This window comes from Anabrus simplex, chromosome 7 (assembly GCF_040414725.1).
Source record: "Anabrus simplex isolate iqAnaSimp1 chromosome 7, ASM4041472v1, whole genome shotgun sequence".
Lineage (NCBI taxonomy): Eukaryota > Metazoa > Arthropoda > Insecta > Orthoptera > Tettigoniidae > Anabrus > Anabrus simplex.
In genome coordinates, this window is record NC_090271.1 from 54,679,313 (window position 1) to 54,700,570 (window position 21,258).

Consider the following 21,258-nt stretch of genomic DNA (forward strand, 5'->3'; position numbering starts at 1 on the left):
GGAAAATGATTAGAACAGCACTTGTGTAACATGAATCCTCCACTCTGAAGAACACGTATTAAATCCCTCTGCAACCCTTGCGCTTCAACTAAATAGTCTGTTCCTGTGAATAGATCATCAACATACATATTGCAGTTTATTATTTTAGCAGCAGGCGGAGAATTGGTTGCTTCTTCACGGGCTAGTTGAGTTAAACCTCTTGTTGCAAGAAATGATACTGGAGCAGAAATGTAAGTCACAGTCAGTAGCTGACAATGACGTTGCGGCTCGTCGGGGGAGTTTCGCCACAAAATACGTTGTAGATAGTAATTTTCTGGATGGATGAGGACCTCGTGGTACATCTTCGATATATCAGCAGTTTTCACGTAAGTGTGAGTCCTGAATTTAATTACAGTGGAAAACAAATCATCTTGTATGCTGTGTCCTACTAACAGTGGGTCGTTTAAGAAAACTCCAGCAGTCGTCTTGGCTGTAACATCGAAAACAACTCTAGTTTTTGTCGTGGAACTAGTTTCCTTGAATACCGCATGGTGTGGTAAGTAGAAAATTTCCTTCTCTGGCGAACTGTCGTTAGGAACGTTGGAGATATAACAAGCAGTTTCTTATATAACGAGGCATTTATTCACAACAATATATTTTCGAGTAAACTGAGTAAAAAATGCCACTCAAACTCACTTTACGCGGAATAAATATTCTAAAACCCTCCAGGTTGATAGTCCTCATTTTCTTCTCTATGCTGCTTATCCAATGCTGCCTTCTTTCACTTGGATCATAGATCACATTTTTTCTTTTTTTGGTACATTATTTTGCTGCAATAGAAAAGGGGGTTTCTACCATAGGGGATAATGTGCAAGATGTTGGCCACGCGCAACTACCTAGTGCATCTGCCAGGAAAGATGGCCGCTATACATTGGTTATATGAGACTAAATTTAAGGAGCTGGGCCACGAGGTAATGGTGATACATTGTTCTTATAGACCTAACTTTGGAGAACTGCTGAATGGTCTCACAACTTGTAACTGATGGCCTATTAGTCGTATCGGGTTAATTTTTCGGAAACTGAGGCAAGGACTGAGACAAGATGACGGCCATACTCTATTCGTATGGACCTAACTAGAGAACTACCCCTGCCTTCAAAATTCGTACTTTGTCCAACAACTTCACATTATGAATCCTATTGGTAATGCAGTTAAATATCAGTACAGCATAAAACACGCCAAGTTGTAATACTGACATATCAACAAACAAATGTGTGGGGACTGTCGACCACACAACGTTGTTGAAGTCGATGGAATTTTCCATTTTTCCTTTCAAACACCTTTTCAACAATTCGTGATGGACAAGATCACTAAACACATGTTTTATGACGAGCATAACGGCTAATGACAAGTTATTCTTGCGCGTGAGCGCGTCTCGAGTTCCTTTGCCTTCAGATTTTTACAGCAAGCCTTAGAAAAGGGCTTCTCAAACGCCCAAAATCTCACGCGTGCAAACCGAGGTGCAGAGGTACTGTGCACGGTGCATCGGCCCGACTTGGTTCAGTTCGGACCACAGTTTTGTCTCGGGACAACTCGGCTGAGCTAGGCTAAACTCGGCTTAACTCTGCTCGGATGGTGGAGAGCTTCAGAGCAAGTGAGGAATGGTGAGACTTGTCGGTATATGCAGCATAGGCCTCGGCTCATAAGTGGCCACGTCTGGTCCGTGGTCCAACAGCTCTGCATTCTGACCGGCCAACCGAGCACAGGAGGGGTGGCCACCGACCTACCGTAGCTCTACGCCTAGCATTCGGGGGACGGGACAGGGCTGGACCTCACGGCTTGCCCCAACCGTCGATTGTCCTGAGAATATTTTTCCGTGGTTTTCCATTCTCCTACACTAAGGCGAATGTCGGGACAGTTCCTGATATACACCACGGCCGCCAAACCCCTCACCTTCTCTGAGCATATTCTTCACCGTAACAAATCTCCGGCCTGAGAGACGGCGTCACCGACTAGCAGGCCCGCCTCCCCCTTCAAGGGACGAATGCAAATATTTTAGTAGCAGTAGTAGTAGGCGAGACAGGCGGAGCGAGCGAGACAGACAACTCTGGTCAACCTAGCGAAATCGTCTTTTGCAGCTTGCGCTACGTAATGCACCGGTTCATGCACTCTGAGAGGCCCTGGCTTAGAAAAAAATTGTGCACTGGTTCATAATTCTCCGTCACAATAACATCGCACTGATATATTTAACAATACATTTCAAAAAGTGAATACGAGATCATGGCCGCTGTGCTCTAGTGTTTAAGGGCCCTACACACGACCTGACACGACCACCCTAATCTGGGCCTGACAGCGGTTGACCCGACAGTTGAATCGTGTGTAGGCTTGTCGGATGGTGAAAACTGTCAGGCCCTAGATTAGGGTAGTCGTGTCGGGAGAACCATCCAATCGCCCTAAGACCCACCCTTCTCTCTGTCGGGTCGGAACGTGTGTAGGGCAGTCACTACCAATCCGACCCTTCAGACTAATTTGTCGATTAACATTTGAAGAACATGGACGCGGAAAACAATCTTCATCCATATTAATGAAATTTCTGAAGTCATCTGCACCTAACTCTTTCACAAGTTGCCTGTGCATGAAACATTTCCTCTTCTGCAACCACGTCTTGGACCACACTCTTCTTTTCTTTTCTTTCTTCGTCCACCATCTGAAATAATAACTGCGCAGAAAGCTACACCTATCTTTTGATTTCGTGTTAAATACTGAGCCATTTAAGAATACATTAGCACCACAAGCGCTTGTTCTAAACTGGACTGGTAGTGGTAGCTCCCCCTTGTTTGGTTGGGTAGGGGAGTCCTGTCGGGACGTGTGTGGGAAAGGTCCCGACTCGACGGTCGGGCCCAATCGGTCGGGTAGGGTAATCGTGTCAGGACGTGTGTAGGGGCCTTTAATGTGATTATCTGCCACCTCCGGAGGCCTGGGTTCGATTCCCGGGTCCTCCACTAAATTTGAAAAGTGGTACGAGGGCTGGAGCGGGGTCTACTTAGTCTCGGGACAACTGAGTAGAGGGGTGTTCGATTCCCAACTCAGGCATCCTCGAAATGGTTTTCCGCGGTTTCCCACTTCACCTCCAGGCAAATGCTGGGATAGTACCTAACTTAAGGCCACGTCCGCATCTTCCTCTCATCCTTGTCCTCCTCTTACACACTTCCCATCCACCCATAAGGCCCCTGTTAAGCATAGCAGGTGAGGCAGCCTGGGCGAGATACTGGTCCTCTTTCCCAGTTATATCTCTGACCCAAATTCTCACGTTCCAGGACTAGGACACTGCCCTTGAGGCGGTAGAGGTGGGATCCGTCACGGAGTCCTATTGAAAACCAACCCTAGAGGGTAAGCGGATTAAGAAAGAAAGAAAAGAAAAATGTATGGGATAATAATAATAATAATAATAATAATAATAATAATAATAATAAAAATAATAATAATAGTGATAATATATGTTTTACGTCCCACCAACTTCTTTTATGGTTTTCGGAGACGCCCAGGTGCCACAATTTAGTCCCGCAGTAAATCTACCAACACCACCTTGAAATACCACGGGACTGAGCCAGGATCGAACTTGCCAAGTTGGGGTCAGAAGGCCTGCACTCAGCCGGGCAAATCACAATGACACATTAATTCATGAAATACGAAAAGTGAAAAATGCCCAAATTTATCAGGTTTAATCTTTATGGGCATAAATCCAGTAACATTTTTACTAGCCTTACCCCCAAAGGTTAGGAAACATCCAGCACTTATGTGTTAAAAACTCACGTTTATTGTAGCCTATACGTTGCATAAAATTGCTGAGCACTGCTTTATTTATTAGAAAGTTCTAGTAAGTAGAATGGAGTAATTTTATGTTATCCATCAATATATTTTTATGGCATATAGTTACAACGTAGTGTTTCTCAAGATGTATCCCTTATGAGAGTGTTGGAAGGAAGTTTGTTAACTTTATTAATGTCTTCCTGTCAGCTGGAGAAACACTTGAGTTCACGATGCGGATGTGAGTTGTTTACTTTCTTAAGAGTTTTTAGTATCTTACGGAAGTTTTACTATCACTGGGAGATAAGTTGTGGGCTAAAATAAAACTCGGAAACTTCGTCCTCGTTTATTTATCGTCAACCATTATTTATTTACTTTTAATTAAAACGCTGAAAACATTCTTCATTGGGATACACAAATTAAACAATGCTCTCTGAAATGAATACCTATCCCTAATTCAAAAACTACATTTAGTGAAAAAGATGTTATATTATGTTATATTACTTTTTTCTGGGCTCTTATCGTGAAAAAGAAATAATGGAAACACTTTGAATGTTCGTTGTAATGATTTTTGGAAAGCTAATGACTTGTGATTCAGGTTTCAAATTCTATTAGGTCACTTTTTTACTTCCTGTCCAAAATTCAAAGGAAGAGGGGCAGCAATTGAAAAGCTAAATTTACTAGAACGTAAAATTTGCATCGTGTATAGTTGGTGTTTCGTATCTAAACTACGGATGGGGATATTTGCGGATTTATCCGCGGATACCCCCGAATTTAGTGTCTTGGCGGATGCGAACTCTATGGCAGTGCGGATAATTACGCTGATAATTTCTAAATAATGGTCCACCTCTGTTGCGTAGTGGTTAGTGTGATTAGCTGCCACCCCCGGAGGCCCGGGTTCGATTCCTGGCTCTGCCACGATATTTGAAAAGTGGTACGAGGGCTGGAACGGGGCTGACTCAGCCTCGGGAGGTCAACTGAGTAGAGATGGGTTTGATTCCCACCTCAACCATCCTGGAAGTGGTTTTTCGTCGTTTCTCACTTCTCCTCCAGGCAAATGCCGCGATGGTACCTAACTTAGGCTACGGCCGATTCCTTCCCTCTTTCTTGTCTATCCCTTCCAAACTTCCCATCCCCGCAATGACCCTGTTCATCATAGCAGGTGAGGCCGCCTGGGCGAGGTACTGGTCATTCTCCCCAGTTGTATCCCCGACCAAGAGTCTGAATCTCCAGGACACTGCCCTTGAGGCGGTAGAGGTGGGATCCCTCGCTGTGTCCGAGGGAAAAGCCGAACCTGGAGGGTAAACAGATGATGATGATGATGGTGATTTCTAAATAATGGTCCACCTCTGTTGTGTTGTGGTTAGTGTGATTAGCTGCCACCTTCGGAGGCCCGGGTTCGATTCCTGGTTCTGCCACGATATTTGAAAAGTGGTATGAGGGCTGGAACGGGACTGACTCAGCCTCGGGAGGTCAACTGAGTAGAGATGTGTTCGATTCCCACCTCAACCATCCTGGAAGTGGTTTTTCGTTGTTTCTCACTTCTCCTCCAGGCAAATGCCGCGATGGTACCTAACTTAGGCTACGGCCGATTCCTTCCCTCTTTCTTGTCTATCCCTTCCAAACTTCCCATCTCCCGCAATGCCCCTGTTCAACATAGCAGGTGAGACCGCCTGGGCGAGGTACTGGTCATCCTCCCAAGTTGTATCCCAGACTCAGAGTCTGAAGCTCCAGGACACTGCCCTTGAGGCGGTAGAGGTGGGATCCCTCGCTGAGTCCGAGAGAAAAACCTACCCTGGAGGGTAAACCGATTAAGAAAGAAAGAAGACAGAAGATTTCTAAATAATGAATGTATGGCTTTTCACTCTGGAATACTCTTAAATTTGGTTCTCGTTAGGCGACCCTTGACAGTGATATGGGAGAATGGTGATATATAAAGAGCCTGGAGACCATACAGCAGTACATCACACCTAAGCCTAACTGGCTCCTGCCCGCAATTAATGAGAGGAAGGAAGGATCAAAGGTCAATATGTCGGTAGTTATCTTCTTCTTTCTTTTCTTAATCTGTTTACCGTCCAGGGTCGGTTTTTCCCTCGGATACAGCGAGGGATCCCACCTCTACCGCCTCAAGGGCAGTGTCCTGGAGCTTCAGACTCTAGGTTGGGGGATACAACTGGGGAGAATGACCAGTAACTCGCTCAGGCGGCCTCACCTGCTAATTTGAACAGGGGCCTTGGTGGGGGATGGGAAGATTGGAAGGGATAGACAAGGAAGAGGGAAGGAAGCGACCGTGGCCTTAAGTTAGGTACCATCCCGGCATTTGCCTGGAGGAGAAGTGGGAATCCACGGAAAACCACTTCCAGGATGGCTGAGGTGGGAATCGAACCCACCTCTACTCAGTTGACCTCCCGAGGCTGAGTGGACCACGTTCCAGTCCTCATACCACTTTACAAAATTCGTGGCAGAGCCAGGAATCGAACCCGGACCTCCGGGGGTGGCAGCTAATCACACTAACATCTACACCACAGAGGCGGACTCGGTAGAGAAAATCCCTCATAAAACTGTGACGGTAGGTGTTCTGGTACCAGGTATCAGGCCTTATGTATATTAACAGATCTATTCTCTTCATTACCTTGGGTGTAATATACCGTAGTTAAATATTTACAATATCCGCGGATAAAGATTTGCGGAGACGGATGCAGATGAAGAAAGTGCAGGTGCAGATATTTTGTACATCTGCGCTGGGTTCTGCGGATAGATGAACGTATGTAGAGGAATAAAGCTAACACTACACGATGTGCGGAGAAACAATATTAGCCCACCATAGCTCAATTGGTTGAGCAACCGACGCGAAATCGGGAGGTTGAGGGTTCGTATCCCGCTGGTGTCCAGTTGGCCATTTTTGTTCTGTACTTAACATCTCTTCAACACGTACTAAATGTACGTAACACGACTTAATGTTTTTTCTATGGAGACGTTGAAGCAACGATGTGGTTGTAAAAATGCGGCATTTGTAACTTGTGCTAGATTCAGAAATAATTATTGTTTCCCCTGTTTCTACGATAAATATCATCCCGACACATGCAAGTCATCGAATGTCAATCAATAAAGTTTTGAATCTTCATGTACAAAGTCTTGTCGTACGCACTTTAATGACAATCCCTTGTTGAAAAGTCTCACAATGAAATCCCAATTCGTTACCTTTTCTATGCCTTTTGCGTATAGATAAATAAATATATAAATACATAAAATGAATTATTCACCTCTTTGCTTAATTGGAAAAAAATAATATAAAAGTGGAGAGACAAAAAAGTCTCCTCACGGGGAGTCGAACCCACGACGATCGAATTACTAGTCCGAACTCTTACCGCTACGCCAACTACTGTTCGGCATGCGCGCTAACGTAAGTGGCTCATACGGTGCGAGAGCCGCGTCAACATTTGTATTTTTATTTTCTATACGCTTGGCCATCTGGAGTTCCCACTTCGGCTACTTTCATTCCTAGTCAAGCCCTGCATGTTCTATAAATTTGAGCGAAATCGGTGGTGACGAGTAGGGAATGCCCCCTTGTTAGATCCTTTCGAACAGAACAAAGATGGCCTAAGCCACCATAGGTCAGTTGGTACAGCAACCAACTCGAAATTGGGAGTTTGTGGGTTCGGATTGGTCATTCATCGACGTCTCTCAAGTGGACTCCACAACTCGTCGCAGAAGACACTCCTGCTATTTTTGATCGGGCGGGTGGCTACACATCTTTACTATCCGCTCGCGCCGAGCCAACAAGCATATAGGCCGACTCCTCGTTGGATGTCAGCCTCGCTACAATCAAGCACCATGACGACCACCACCATCACCACTACCTTTGCGACCCCTCCTCACACCTTTTCCTCCCTTTCCTTTACAACTGTTACGTCGTCCCATTCATCGCCGCTTCTATCCACCTCTCTCGCTGCGCTACCTCCTGTTGATCCACCTCGACTATTACGTATTCCTCCCCGTTACATCACCCGCCCGTCTACGCCGTCTACATCTGCCTTGCCAACCACTACGTCACCACCACCACTGTCCGTCGTACCAGCAGCAGCTGCTCATCAACTTCCATCACCGTCAGACACATCAGCCACAAACAAAGTCTTCAGTTGCGTCGTCCGCGGCTTAAGCCCACTCATCCCGACAACCGACATTCAAGAACGACTTCGCCTTCAGGCCATACCCGTCAAGAGGGCGTTCCGTATTTACAACTCCACCGGTCCGACGTACTTATTCAGACTTCAACTTCACAGCGCAGCAGCCGTCACCAATCTGATCTCCAACGGAGCACTTCTCTACGGCCGTCATCATCCCGTCGAACCCTCTCGCTCACCTCCCCGCCCTAGATATCACCACTCCACATCTCGTCGCCATACTCGGCCTGATGATCCTCCCTTCCAGCGCTCTAACTATGCCCGTCCAACTCCTTCTTCTGCTAATATCTCCATCCCACCACCACCGACCCTTGAACATCTCCGACACCTCATAACCGTCCTCTATCACATCGCTTCAACACTTCACCACCTTACACTTCCACGCAACTTCCTTCTCGACACTCCTGTATAAATCCCATCCGTAGCCACCTCCCCCAGCCAAGACGCCCCAACATAACATCTTCCTTACCCTTCACTTCGTCTTTCCCCTCTTCTTCGTCCTACACATCTCCTGCTTCTCTCACTTCGCCCGGCCAGAGAGAAGGCGTAACCTTCTAGGTGGCCCGCCCCACCCTCAGCGGTGGGGAATGAAAAGATACCTGATGTCCGATTGACCAGTTTTGTTCTGTACTTAACATCTCTTCAACACGTACTAAATGTACGTAACACGACCTAATAAGTAGAAAGCTGGTTTCGATTACAATGCGGCCAAGATAATTCAATATTCAATGACTTGGCTCTCAACGGACGCCTTAAACGCACCCTACAGTGTGATGGCAGTAGTGTCAGACCTGTAGCACGGCCGACTGGATCCCTCGCTGCGCTAGCTAGAGCGACGCATCAAGTCGGCCGTGTCTATAGCTTAGATCCTTTCCAACAGAACAAAGATGGCGTAGGCCACCATAGTTCAATTGGTAGAGCAACCGACGCGAAATCGGGAGGCTGTGAGTTCGGATCCCACTGGTGTCCGATTGGCCATTTCTGTTCTGTACTTAACATCTATTCAACACGTACTAAATGTACGTAACACGGCATAGTAGGATGAAATCGGGTTTCGACTAGTCGTAGTTATTACTGATGTAAGTTATAGTTTGTTTCGTAGATTAAATATTAAGAGATTCATTTATTTTATTTCCGGAGTATGATTTTGTTTTCTTTTTTTATTTCATGTCATTCATTTATCATATCATTCCTTAATTCATCGATAAGATGAATACTCGAAGATACGTGTGCACATCATTATATGCTTTATGTTTTATGGGTGTGAACGTCTTCAGTACAGTTTTCATTTAATGTAGGCTAGTTTAGGTTCATTTTATTTTATTTTCATATTACAGAAGAACATTATTAAATAGGAGTATGTTCGTTCGTTCGTAATCTGTTTTCACTCTAGGGTCGGTTTTTCCCTCGGACTCAGCGAGGGATTCCACCTCTACCGCCTCAAGGGCAGTATCCTGGAGCTTCAGAATCTGATTCTGAGGATACAACTGGGGAGGATGACCAGTACTCGTCCAGGCGGCCTCACCTGCTATGCTGAACAGGGGTCTTGTGGGGGATGGGAAGTTTGGAAGGGATAGACAAGGAAGAAGGAAGGAAGCGGCCGTGGCCTTACGTTAGGTACCATCCCGGCATTTGCCTGGAGGAGAAGTGGAAAACCACGGAAAACCACTTCCAGGATGGCTGAGGAGGGAATCGAACCCCCTTCTGCTCAGTTGACCTCCCGAGGCTGAGTGAACCCCGTTCCAGCCCTCGTACCACTTTTCAAATTTTGTGGCAGAGCCGGGAATCGAACCCGGGCCTCTGGGGGGTGGCAGATAATTACACTAACCACTACACCACAGAAGCGGACAAATAGGAGTATGTACTGAAAGTAAATCCGAATAGCTAACTTTCATGTGGTTTAATGAGTGCGATATAATACGACAGAATTCTCATGAGTATTAAGAATTGTACGTTGTGTAATACAATAATTACATCAGGATTTATGAACATTAATTAACATGGTACATCGCATTAATGGTAATTGAAAGAAAAGAATAATTACAATTACTTCTGAAGTAATTCAGGGCAGTGTGATAGGGCCCCTCCTGTACACGATTTATGCTCTCGACTTACCGGATTGTGTAAATTCGACCATGGCGGATGACAGTCATTTACAGAGCCATGAAAAACAGTGATGATATTGTACAATTCCAATCGGATCTGGATAGTATAGCTCTGTGGTTTGAGGTAAATAAAATGTATATACATTCTTTTTCACCTCCTTACAGGCCATGAAGGCCCTTGGAGGAGTGGAAGGTAAAGGCTTCCACCATTGTTAACCTCGGCACGTGATGGGGTAGAGTGGTAGCTCTACGCCCGGCCTCCTTTGCCCACAGAAATTAACCTGGTACTCATTTTTGGTGTAGGCTGAGTGAACCTCAGGGCCATATGCACCTCCGGAAGTGGAAATCTCGTTTCTTAAATTTTACGACTTCCTGATGGGGATTCGAATACACGTCCTTCCGGGCGAACCGAGCACGCCTTTACCGCATCGGCTAGGCAGCCCCTATATAAATATTAAGAAGTGTAAATATATAAATATATAAGTGTAAATATATAAGCTAAACAACCACTCCAGAACCAACCTACTCTATGTGACTGCTCAGTATTCACATTACGGACAATCTGAAATGGAATAAACGCATGGAGGAAGTGAGGTGTAGGGCATACAGAGCGCTAGGTTTCGTCCGTAGATGTCTCTCGGGAGGAAGAAGTAAAGCCCTACGAACGGCTTATACGTATTTCCCTAGTGGGGCCTTCCTTCCTGGCATCCAACGACAACGGAAAATATGAGGAAACTAGAGGGTATCCAGCGACGAGCAGAACGTTTAATTATCAAACACATCCCCTTAAACACAGCCAGATCATTGCCACCAGTGAACTCGTTATGTACACAAATAGATGTGGCCTTCCTTAGGAAATCCCTGACAGACAACACACACCTCTCCCCTTTCCAGTGCGTGCAGCTCAATTACCGCTCTGTTAAAAGAGGCTAAGGAGTTACTCTTGTCCCTCCCTTCACTAGAACAACCTCATATTTAAATGGGTTTTAAGCAAGGTCTGCTCGTACCTGGAACCTTCTACCATCAGAGGTAAAGCTGTTTCCTCTTTCTCACTTCCTCCGGAAGTAAAGAAAATGTATATGTAAATAGAAACCCATATGCGATGTATATAACTTGTATAAAGTAGAACTGCAAGAAGGAAGGGTGCAAGTACAGGTGTATGTGGGCGAATGTGTATGCGTGCGTGTGTGGGAGTGGTTTGAATGAGTGTGTATACAGGAGTATGAATGAGAGTATAAATAAAGGTAATTGTTTGCGTTGGTGATTGGTTTTACCAGCTCCGCTCTGCGGGAGCGCGCTTGAACTCGGTGAGTGATCTCACTAGGTATTCTGTTCGTCATGATTTCGCTATGCTAACGTGTAAAGGAAAATGAAACTTAAATACATTACACTGTGGAAGTGCGTAAGTACGTCTAGTAGACATAGTCATAGAGCGCGGCACGGTAAGGTTGACTTTCCTCTGCGAATAACCATAGGAAAATTAACGCAGCGAACGTTGTTCTGATAGACTATAAATATCCATATGTGGCTGGGAGGCGTGACCAGTCTTAAGGAAAATAATAGATAGAAAGAGCATTGGGAGATATTAGGTTTTATTGTAACAGCGATAATGTGAATATTGTGCTTGATCTCCTAATTGGTTTTAAATATTACGCACAGTCTGCAACAGTAGTTAATAATTAATATAAAATATGTAATTGAGTAATTAATTATTAACTAAATAAAAACTATAGCAAAAATAAATAAAACAATTTGAACAAATAAATACAGATTAAACAGATTGTTTAACTTACTGTCATAAAATAAATTAACACTTTCTTATTTTTTTACCATCAATTTCTTAAAAAATAGCATTTCAGGCCCAAATGTTAAAATCCGAGTGAGTTGGACATGCGCTTGGAGTCGCGCAGCTTGCATTTGGGAGATAGTGGGTTCAAATCACGCCCTCGGCAGCTCTGAAGATGGTTTTCCATGGTTTCCAATTATCACACAAGGCAGTTTGTGGGGCTGTACCTTAATTAAGGGGCACGGCTACTACCTTTCATATCCTAGACCTTTTCCATCTCTCCTTCACCGAAAATATATGTGTGTGTTTGTGCGAAGTTAAACAAATAGCAACAAACAAAACCTTTAAAAAATAAAGAGAATAAGGAGAATCGTTCCAGATCGAATTAGGTCCACCCTTGAGTTTGATGCAATTTCGTGTAGTTTTTCATGACTTGTGTCAACTTGTGTAATAACATGTGTTTTTAAGTTTAAATTAGACTTGCCCTTTCAAATCGTATTTCGTCCACCGACATGGACGGTGCAAACAGCTGTATGTCCATGCACATGTGGACATTATCTCGCGTTGGAGACAATGGAATTCATTGCATTCCTACGTTGAATATTCTGCGAATTAGGCAAAATTAATTTACGACGAAGGAACAAGATTTGAGCATTAAACATGAAGAGATAACTTTTTTAGACGCATTTTTGTTACTCTGTTTATTGAAAAATCCTCCTGTTTCCTTCAGTTACAAGAAAGGCCCATAATTGAAGCAATTCAATGCAGTTGTATACATCACTATTTTCATTCTTTGCGGATGAAAAAATATTATGTTCGAAGAGTTTTTTCTATGTTTTTTTGGTAGGGGCTTTACGTCGCACCGACACAGATAGGTCTTATGGCGACGATGGGATAGGAAAGGCCTGGGAGTTGGAAGGAAGCGGCCGTGGCCTTAATTAAGTACAGCACCAGCATTTGCCTGGTGTGAAAATGGGAAACCACGGAAAACCATCTTCAGGGCTGCCGATAGTGGGATTCGAACCTACTCTCTCCCGGATGCAAGCTCACAGCCGCGCGCCTCTAGGCGCACGGCCAACTCGCCCGGTTTTTTCTATTTTCTTAACATAGAATTGGGTACTTATCAGGAGAAAGGTGTAAAATGCCAATTTTTAAAGAAACTTGCATTCACTAGAATGGTGAAAAAGGAGAATTATATTGTCCCTGTTACAACAAAACCTCGTATCTCCCAGTGCACTTCCTATCCATTATTTTCCTTAAGACAGGTCACGCCTCACAGCCATATATGGAATGTAGTCCGTCAATCCTTTAAGTTCGTAAACGAAATTGATCCTTAGCGCACCGCGTTGTAGGAATGTATGCTTGTCTGACGTATTTACGCACTCCTACAGTATAATGTAGAAATGTGCGAATGTGTAAAAGCTAATAAAACCAACGAAAATTGTCCTCATGGACTGCATATCCATATGTGGCTGGGGGACATGACCACTCTTAAGGAGAATAACGGATTGTGAGATAAGAGGTTTTGCGGTATCAGCGACTATAAATCATAAGGTCTAGATTCAGAGAACGCAGTAAAGTGATGTCAAGTCCACCAAGAGATGACAGCGGTTGCAAAACTCTCTCGTATGAAATGTGCCATTTATTTGTTTTGATTGGTGTTTCATTTTCTTGTAGCAAATAGGTTATTTGGAAGTATACAGCAAATGTTACTTATTAACGGGCATTTTTTCCTTCCTCATGATTCTGATTTTGCTCTTATATAAAAAATGGAAGATAGTCACTCAGGCGAATATTCCCTTTATCTGCATAAAATAGTGGAAGAAGCTAGGGTAATAAAACTAAAAGTACACCCATGTTCTTAAAAACAGAACACCATGAAAGACTAGGGATAGGAAGTTCATATTCACAGGGCGTGTTCATTGGTATGTTTTTCAGAAACGATTAGCATTTCAGTCACCTAGCTTCAGCTGTCCTGTTGTCTAGTAGGCACTGGATCCTCCATGGGCACTGATAACTTCTTCCATGCGTGATGGCATCGACGCGTATAAGGCACGAATAGCGTCCTGGGGTATAGCCATCCATGCTGCATTCACCTGGTTCCACAGTTCTTCTTTGGTGGTTGGCATTGGTCACTGCGCCGCACCCGTCATTTCACCATATCCCACACATTTTCGATTAGCGATAAATCCGGTGATCGGGCGGACCAAGGCAGCAGTCTGACATCCTGTGACAACAAGAAGGCGCGTGTTCGTGCAGCAACATGTCGTCGCGTATTGTCCTGCTGAAATATGGCGTCTGGGGTGTCGTGCAGAAAGGGTGTGGCTACGGGTCGCATGATGCCATTTAGGTAGGTCAAACTGGTCACAGTGCCCTGGATACGCGCCAAATGTGGTTTGTGGTTGAACCCAATAGCACCCCACACCATAAGTCCTTGAGTTGGCGCTGTATGTCTTGTGCGAATGCAGTCAATGTGATGCCTCTCCCCTGTCTGCAGCGAGCCAAAATGCGGCCTTCATTTTCATACAAACAGAATCTGGATTCGTCCTATCTGTTGCCATTCCTGTCCCCAGTGATGTCGTTCCATACACTATTGCAGTCTAGCATGTTTATGCACATTAGTCAAAGATAGGAAGAGAAGTGGACGACACGCCGATCACCCAGACCGTAATAAACGGCGACGGACTGTCACTCCTGATAGTGTACGATGTGTTACACTGTTCCACTGTTGCGCCAGAACCAAGGAGGATACAGATCTGTCCTGCAATGAGGTGTTGATCTTTTCGCGGGGTGGTCTGGATGGTGCGACCACACCTATCTCGTCGTGTTCTACGGCCTTCTGTGAACAATTCTGTACACACCCGTTGCATTGCCGACACACTTCGTCCCACACGAGCAGCAATTTCCGGGAGGGATACATAACGTTCTTTCATGCCAATAATGCGCCCTATTTCAAACTCACTAATTTGACAGTACGGTTCTAGCATACGTCTGAGGTGCATCCTGCACGTCTGCTCAAGTCACACCATTCCATTAACTTCGGTTTAAAGCATCAATGAGAGCCGCAGACAGATTTCTCCTGTCGGTGGTGGTGTGCCGAGATATCGATATGGTTCAAATGATAATAATTTATTCAAAACTTACTGATGCACACGTCCTGTGAATATGAACTTTTTATCTCTAATCTTTCAAGCTGTTTTGGTTTTTATGAACATGAGTGTACTTCCCACGATCGATGCATTTTTTAATTCATATTGAAACTGTGTGAGATACGATTTTCAATACTTTCAAATCTGTCACTGTCAGCTATGACTCATCAGAATAATAGTATGTGTCCCTCTGAATGAATCATATAATTAGATTGAGGTTGGGCGTAAGTTAGGGTTGTGAAAAATTGGAAATACTTAAAAATACAGTGCGTCAAGATTTTCTATTTTTGAAGGAAGTGTTCAAAGAATATTGTTTGCAAATCCGTGACTAATAAATGTAACGAAGCACATATAAAATGCATGCAGGACTTGTACCTTCCATAAGTTGTGATGTTTGTAGTTATTTTCATTTATCTTCAATCAATAGTTAGAAATGGAACAAATTTTTCATTCATTTCTTTAATTTAATTCTCAAAAATAAATCTCATAAAACGTTTGCCAGGGAGAATTTCTTATCAATATCTTACTGTTCATCAATTTGGCACTTTACAACTTTGTAATTGTAAGTATCCATTTCTGAAATTATTTTACTTCCTGTAGTTTCTGGTGCATACTTAACGCAGGACGTAGGAATTCTATAACTTCATGGTTACATACTGGTTTGGCTATAATCGAAGACCTCCCAGGAATAAATTCGAAATAACGAACGAGTTTTCGAGAAAAGACTTTTCTGTGGAAATAGGGTGTATCATCACGTCTCTATGCTGTGGTGTCATCTTATGTCTTACATCTGAACTACAAGCTAGTTTACAGCCAGCAGAACTTTGTCTCCATTGTGTGAGGATGGAACATCAGTCAAGATGGTGGACAGTGCTTGTGTTGGTTCAACAGCAGGTGTAATACATTTTAATAAAGGCCGCAGACGAAATCACATATACACTGAAGAAAATGGAAATTGCAACACCCAGAAGGAATGGTGCTACATTGCTGCAATTGAACAAGCAGGGCGAATGTTCGGTTGTGATTAGATGATTATACTTTCAGGTCCCTATGACCGCAAGTTTGGACAACAATCAATACAGGATGTGCCCACTACGAGCTGCAATACATTGATGAATTCGTCAAGGCATGGAGTCAATAAGGCCCTGGATCGTTTCCTGAGGAATTGTGGCCCATGCTTGATGCACTGCACGGGTCAGTTGTTCCAGAGTTGTTGGTGGCTGAGGACGATTGGCCAGTTGTCGACCCATCATGTCCCACACATGCTCAATAGGACTGAGGTCCGGGGATTTGGTGGACCATTCTAAGGTTGTATTGACGTGGAGAGCTTCTCTGGAGAAGCGTGCAGTGTGAACCCGGGCATTGTCCTGCGGAAACATCCCATTAGCAATGTTCGCCATCATTGGGACAACCACTGGATTGAGTACCCTATCAACGTACTGTCTAGCAGTCAAAGTGCCCTCAACAAGCACTAATTGTGATTTCACATTAAAGCCAATAGCTGCCCAGACCATAATGCTTGGTGTTGGCCCTGTGTGCCTCTCGACAATAAGATCTGGGCGGCCCCTCTCCCCGGTACGTCGGCGCACACGATTCCGGTGATCACTGCGGGCAAGACAGAAGCGCAATTCATCACTAAAGACGACCCTATGCCATTCGTCGACCCACGTCGATCTTTCTCGACACCAGGCCAGCCTTACACATCGCTGTTGTGGGGTCAATGGAACACCTTCTGCAGGGACACGGCCTCGTAAGCCAGCTGCACGCAGGCGATTACCAACTGTTTGTTGTGTAACGTGGGGTGCCACAGCTGCTCGAATTTGCGCTGCTGTTGCATGGGGTTCCACCCGGGCCATACGAATGATGCGGCGATCCTCTCTCACAGTTGTCTGTCGCGCTGGTCCTGTGCCAGGTCTACAAGTGTGGGTACCTTCATTTGACCACTGCTGCCATACACGTTGTACCACAGATGCCTGTCGGCCAACACGTGCAGCGACAGTCCTTAGCGATAATCCAGCCTCACACAGCTCAATTATCCGAGCCCTCTCAAACGGCGACAGCTGCTGATAGCGTGCTCCTCTCTGTCGTCGAGGCATGTTTGATGGGAATACTTCACTACACAGATTGCAAGTCAACTACGCTACACCAGAGTCCTTATACTGGAGTTGATTCCTCCGCGAATCATGTGGGGAGACCTGTATCAACAATCCAATGGGTCTAAAACTTTGATCGTTTACATACCTACATGGCATCGTTCCATATCTTGAAAATCAACACAAATGACCAATGCCTTCATGGTGTTGCAATTTCCATTTTCTTAAGTGTAATTTTAAAAAGTTCTATTGACATTTTTTTTTGTTATTGGTGTTTTTTTTATTATTACAGTAATATTATTTGCTATCATTTGTGTTCCAAGTGAATGTACGTTATTTCTTTCCTGTTATATACAGATATAAGACATACTTGCAAATTATCTTCAACTATATGGCTTACTTGTTCTTACATACTTTTTGCAACCTTAAGTTATAAAAATAACATATTTTTTACCCTGAACTACTGACGTGAGGTACCTGGGAGCGTTCAGCCCCGCATTACCTGACCTTCACTTGCATCAGTGGTCTTAGAAATCTCTTTCTCAGTCTAGCTTTCTGACTTCCAGTCTTCTCTGTGTTCCTATCACCATCAAATTTGCCAGTGTTTTCTGGAAGTGACTCTTGTAACAGCTTGGTCCCTGGGACCTCACATCCTTAGTTATATAAGTGTCATTATTCATATTATTAATTTGTGTAATGACAGCTTCCATAGTACAATAGTTAGCACTAGTAGCCACCATTCTCAGAGGTGCAGGTTCAATTCCCAACATTGTCATAAGGTTTAAAAATGTCAGGAGGGGTGACATATGGTCAAAATGGTACATGCAGCTCACCTCCATTGGAAGTGTGCATTAAAGGAGCTCCACCTTCTCGGGACGAGGACGTAAGTTTAGTTTTACTTTTATTTGTGAAGTGCAGACATTCGCATTGAATTTGTATCTGGATTATACTCCTGTACCGTCAAGAATGAGACTGATGAACCAATGTTTTGTAAACAAACAGCCGGGCTGAGTGTCTCAGACGGTTGAGGCGCTGGCTTTCTGACCCCAACTTGGCAGGTTCGATCCTGGCTCAGTCCGGTGGTATTTGAAGGTGTTTAAATACGTCAGCCTCGTGTCGGTAGATTTACTGGCACGTAAAAGAACTCCTGAGGGACTAAATTCCGGCACCCCGGCGTCGCGGAAAATCGTCAAAGAAGTTAGTGGGACGTAAAACAAATAACATTATTATTATTATTATTATTATTATTATTATTATTATTATTATTATTATTTAAACAAACAAGCTTTTATGTTACAAAAATCTGACAAGAGGTACTTGATTTATAACATGAAAGAAAGTGTCGCATATTTTTTCTGTTGAGTGTGATAATTATTATAAACACCTTCTAATATAGGGGCTGCGTGGCCGAGGCGGTGAAGGAGTGTTCGGTTTGCTCGGAAAGACGTAGGGTCGAATACCCTTCAGGAAGTCGTAAACATTTAATAAATGAGATTTCCACTTCCGGAGGTGCATATGTCCCTGAGGTTCACTCATCCTACACCAAAAATGAGTACCAGTTTAATTCCTGGGGGTAAAGACGGCCGGGCGTAGAGCTAACCATACTACCCCATCTTGTGCCGAGGTTACGGATAGTGGAAGCCTTTACTTTCCACCCCTCCAAGGGCCGTCATGTCCTATACGGAGATGGCTTTCCTTTACCTTCTAATATGCTCCGTTGCGTGAACACTACGTTTAGAACGCAGTTGTGTAAATGTGTGCTAGAGACTGCGAATACTCAGACATTTTCGAAGGCTCTTGTTTTGTGCTATGAAAACTGGAATCTTAAAAGTAATATTACTTTTGGTGCTTTGATATTGCTATTAACTGCTTATGTTTTATGTATTTTAATTCAGTAATGTATTTTATTAGATTACATAGTTAATACGTCCAAATTAATACTTCGGCATTTTGTAACCCATATTTATAATAGTGGTCCGTGGGACCTCACGTCAGTAACTACGTACTAAATATCAACGTCCGTAGTTAAGGGAGATGAACTCACGTACACACTTGCATATGCAGTTCGTTCAAGTAGTGTATACCACGATAAGAATGTTCTTCTCTGCTGAAAAATTACTGATTTGTGGCTGTATCCTTATTCGAGGAAGGTCTTCAATCAGTTTTGTTTCCTTTGAAAAAAATTCGTTCACTGAGCATAATAGAGGGATATTTCTTTTATCTATTCACGGGATTGTCGCTCGTCCGGTCGCCCGCGCTGTGAGCTTGTCTCCCGCCAAGCATTTTGAATGATGTGCTGCTCGGCGCCACAAATTTCTATCCTTTGCATTCTGCTGAGAGCTTTATCAGCGTAAGGTTCAGTTTAGTCAAGTGTCCAAGTGTTTAGTGCTCAGTGTGTTTTCGAAATGTCATTTTCATTATGTTGGCGTGTGTGTATATACATAATACCTTCATAAAGTTCAGGAAATCTTGTGCAAAATCACTTTCTGACTCAGTGCCGAGCGAGCCTATGCCGCATTGCAGCAATCCCCTGCATAGATAAAACAACAACCCTGTATTTACCACGATGCTCCTCATACCGTATAAATATGAGTATAATACCATAAACATGCCACGTATCTGAACAAGTCTCACGTTTTCGTGTTAATACTTAAGCTTAACAACATATTTTAAAATGTTCTTTTTCCACCACCTTTCCCACATCTGCGGGGTCACTGGTGCGAACTGTGTCACACATATATATATATATATGTATGTATGTATGTATGTATGTATGTATGTATGTATGTATGTATGTATGTATGTATGTATGTATGTATGTATGTATGTATGTATGTATGTATGTATGTATGTATGTATGTATGTATGTATGTATGTATGTATGTATGTATGTATGTATGTATGTATGTATGTATGTATGTATGTATGTATGTATGTATGTATGTATGTGGATTTGGCCCTGTTTTACGGCAGGATGCCCTACCTGACGCCAACCCTATATGGAGGGATGTAATCACTATTGCGTGTTTCTGTGGTAATTGGTAGTGTAGTATGTTGTCTGAATATGAAGAGGAAAGTGTTGGAACAAGCACAAACACCCAGTTCCCGGGTCAGAAGAAATAATCACAAGTTTTTCCATCCGCGACCCAGCAGAGAATCGAACGCGGAACTCTCTGAACCGATTACCGCAACGCTGACCATTCAGCCAATGAGTTGGACATATTTTAAAATGTAATTGCCGGGCTGAAAATCTCAAGACCGAGCTCGATAGCTACAATCGCTTAAGTGCTTAAGTGGGCACAGTATCCAGTATTCGGGAGATAGTGGGTTCGAGCCCCACTGTCGGCAGCCCTGAAGATGTTTTGCGTCGTTTCCCATTTTCACACCAGGCATATGCTGTACCTTAATCAAGGCCACGGCCGCTTCCTTCCCACTCCAAGACCCTTCCTGTCAAATCGTCGCCATAAGACCTATCTGTGTTGAAGCGACGTAAAGCAAATAGCAACCAAAAAAAAAAAAAGAAAGAAAGAAAGAAAGAAAGAAAGAAAGAAAGAAAATCTTAAGCGGTAGACTGCTGGCCTTCTAAGCACGGAACCGATCCAGACTCAATTCGGTTTTATTTGAATGTGTTAAGATAAACCAGCACCTTTTCTGCAGATTTTCTGGTGCGTCGTCTGGGACAAAATTCCGGCACCTCGGAGTCTCCGAAAGCCATAAAGGTAGTTGAAGAGATGTAAGAACCTTAATATTATTATACTGGGCACATAGAGTTTGAACGGACCATTTTCATCTATACGAACTTTGAATATCAAATCGTCGACTTTCGAGCAATACCTCGTAACTCAGAGTGGTCGTCCTATTAATCATTTTCCTCAAGACTAGTCTCGCCTCCCGACCACATATGGATATGCAGTCTATGAAAATAACTTGTGTTCATTTTCGTATGCCAATGTGTGAAGGAAAACCAAACTCACCGTACCGTACTATAGGAATATATGTGTGCTTGACGTATTTAGATAAATCTCCCTACTGGCGTAGTTAAGGCCTTTAGGTTTCTCTTACACTAAACCAATTTCAATCCATTAGCATTATAATTACTACAAGCGTAATTAGTACTAGTACTAAATAAAGCACAGTTAAACACAAAATATTTTATA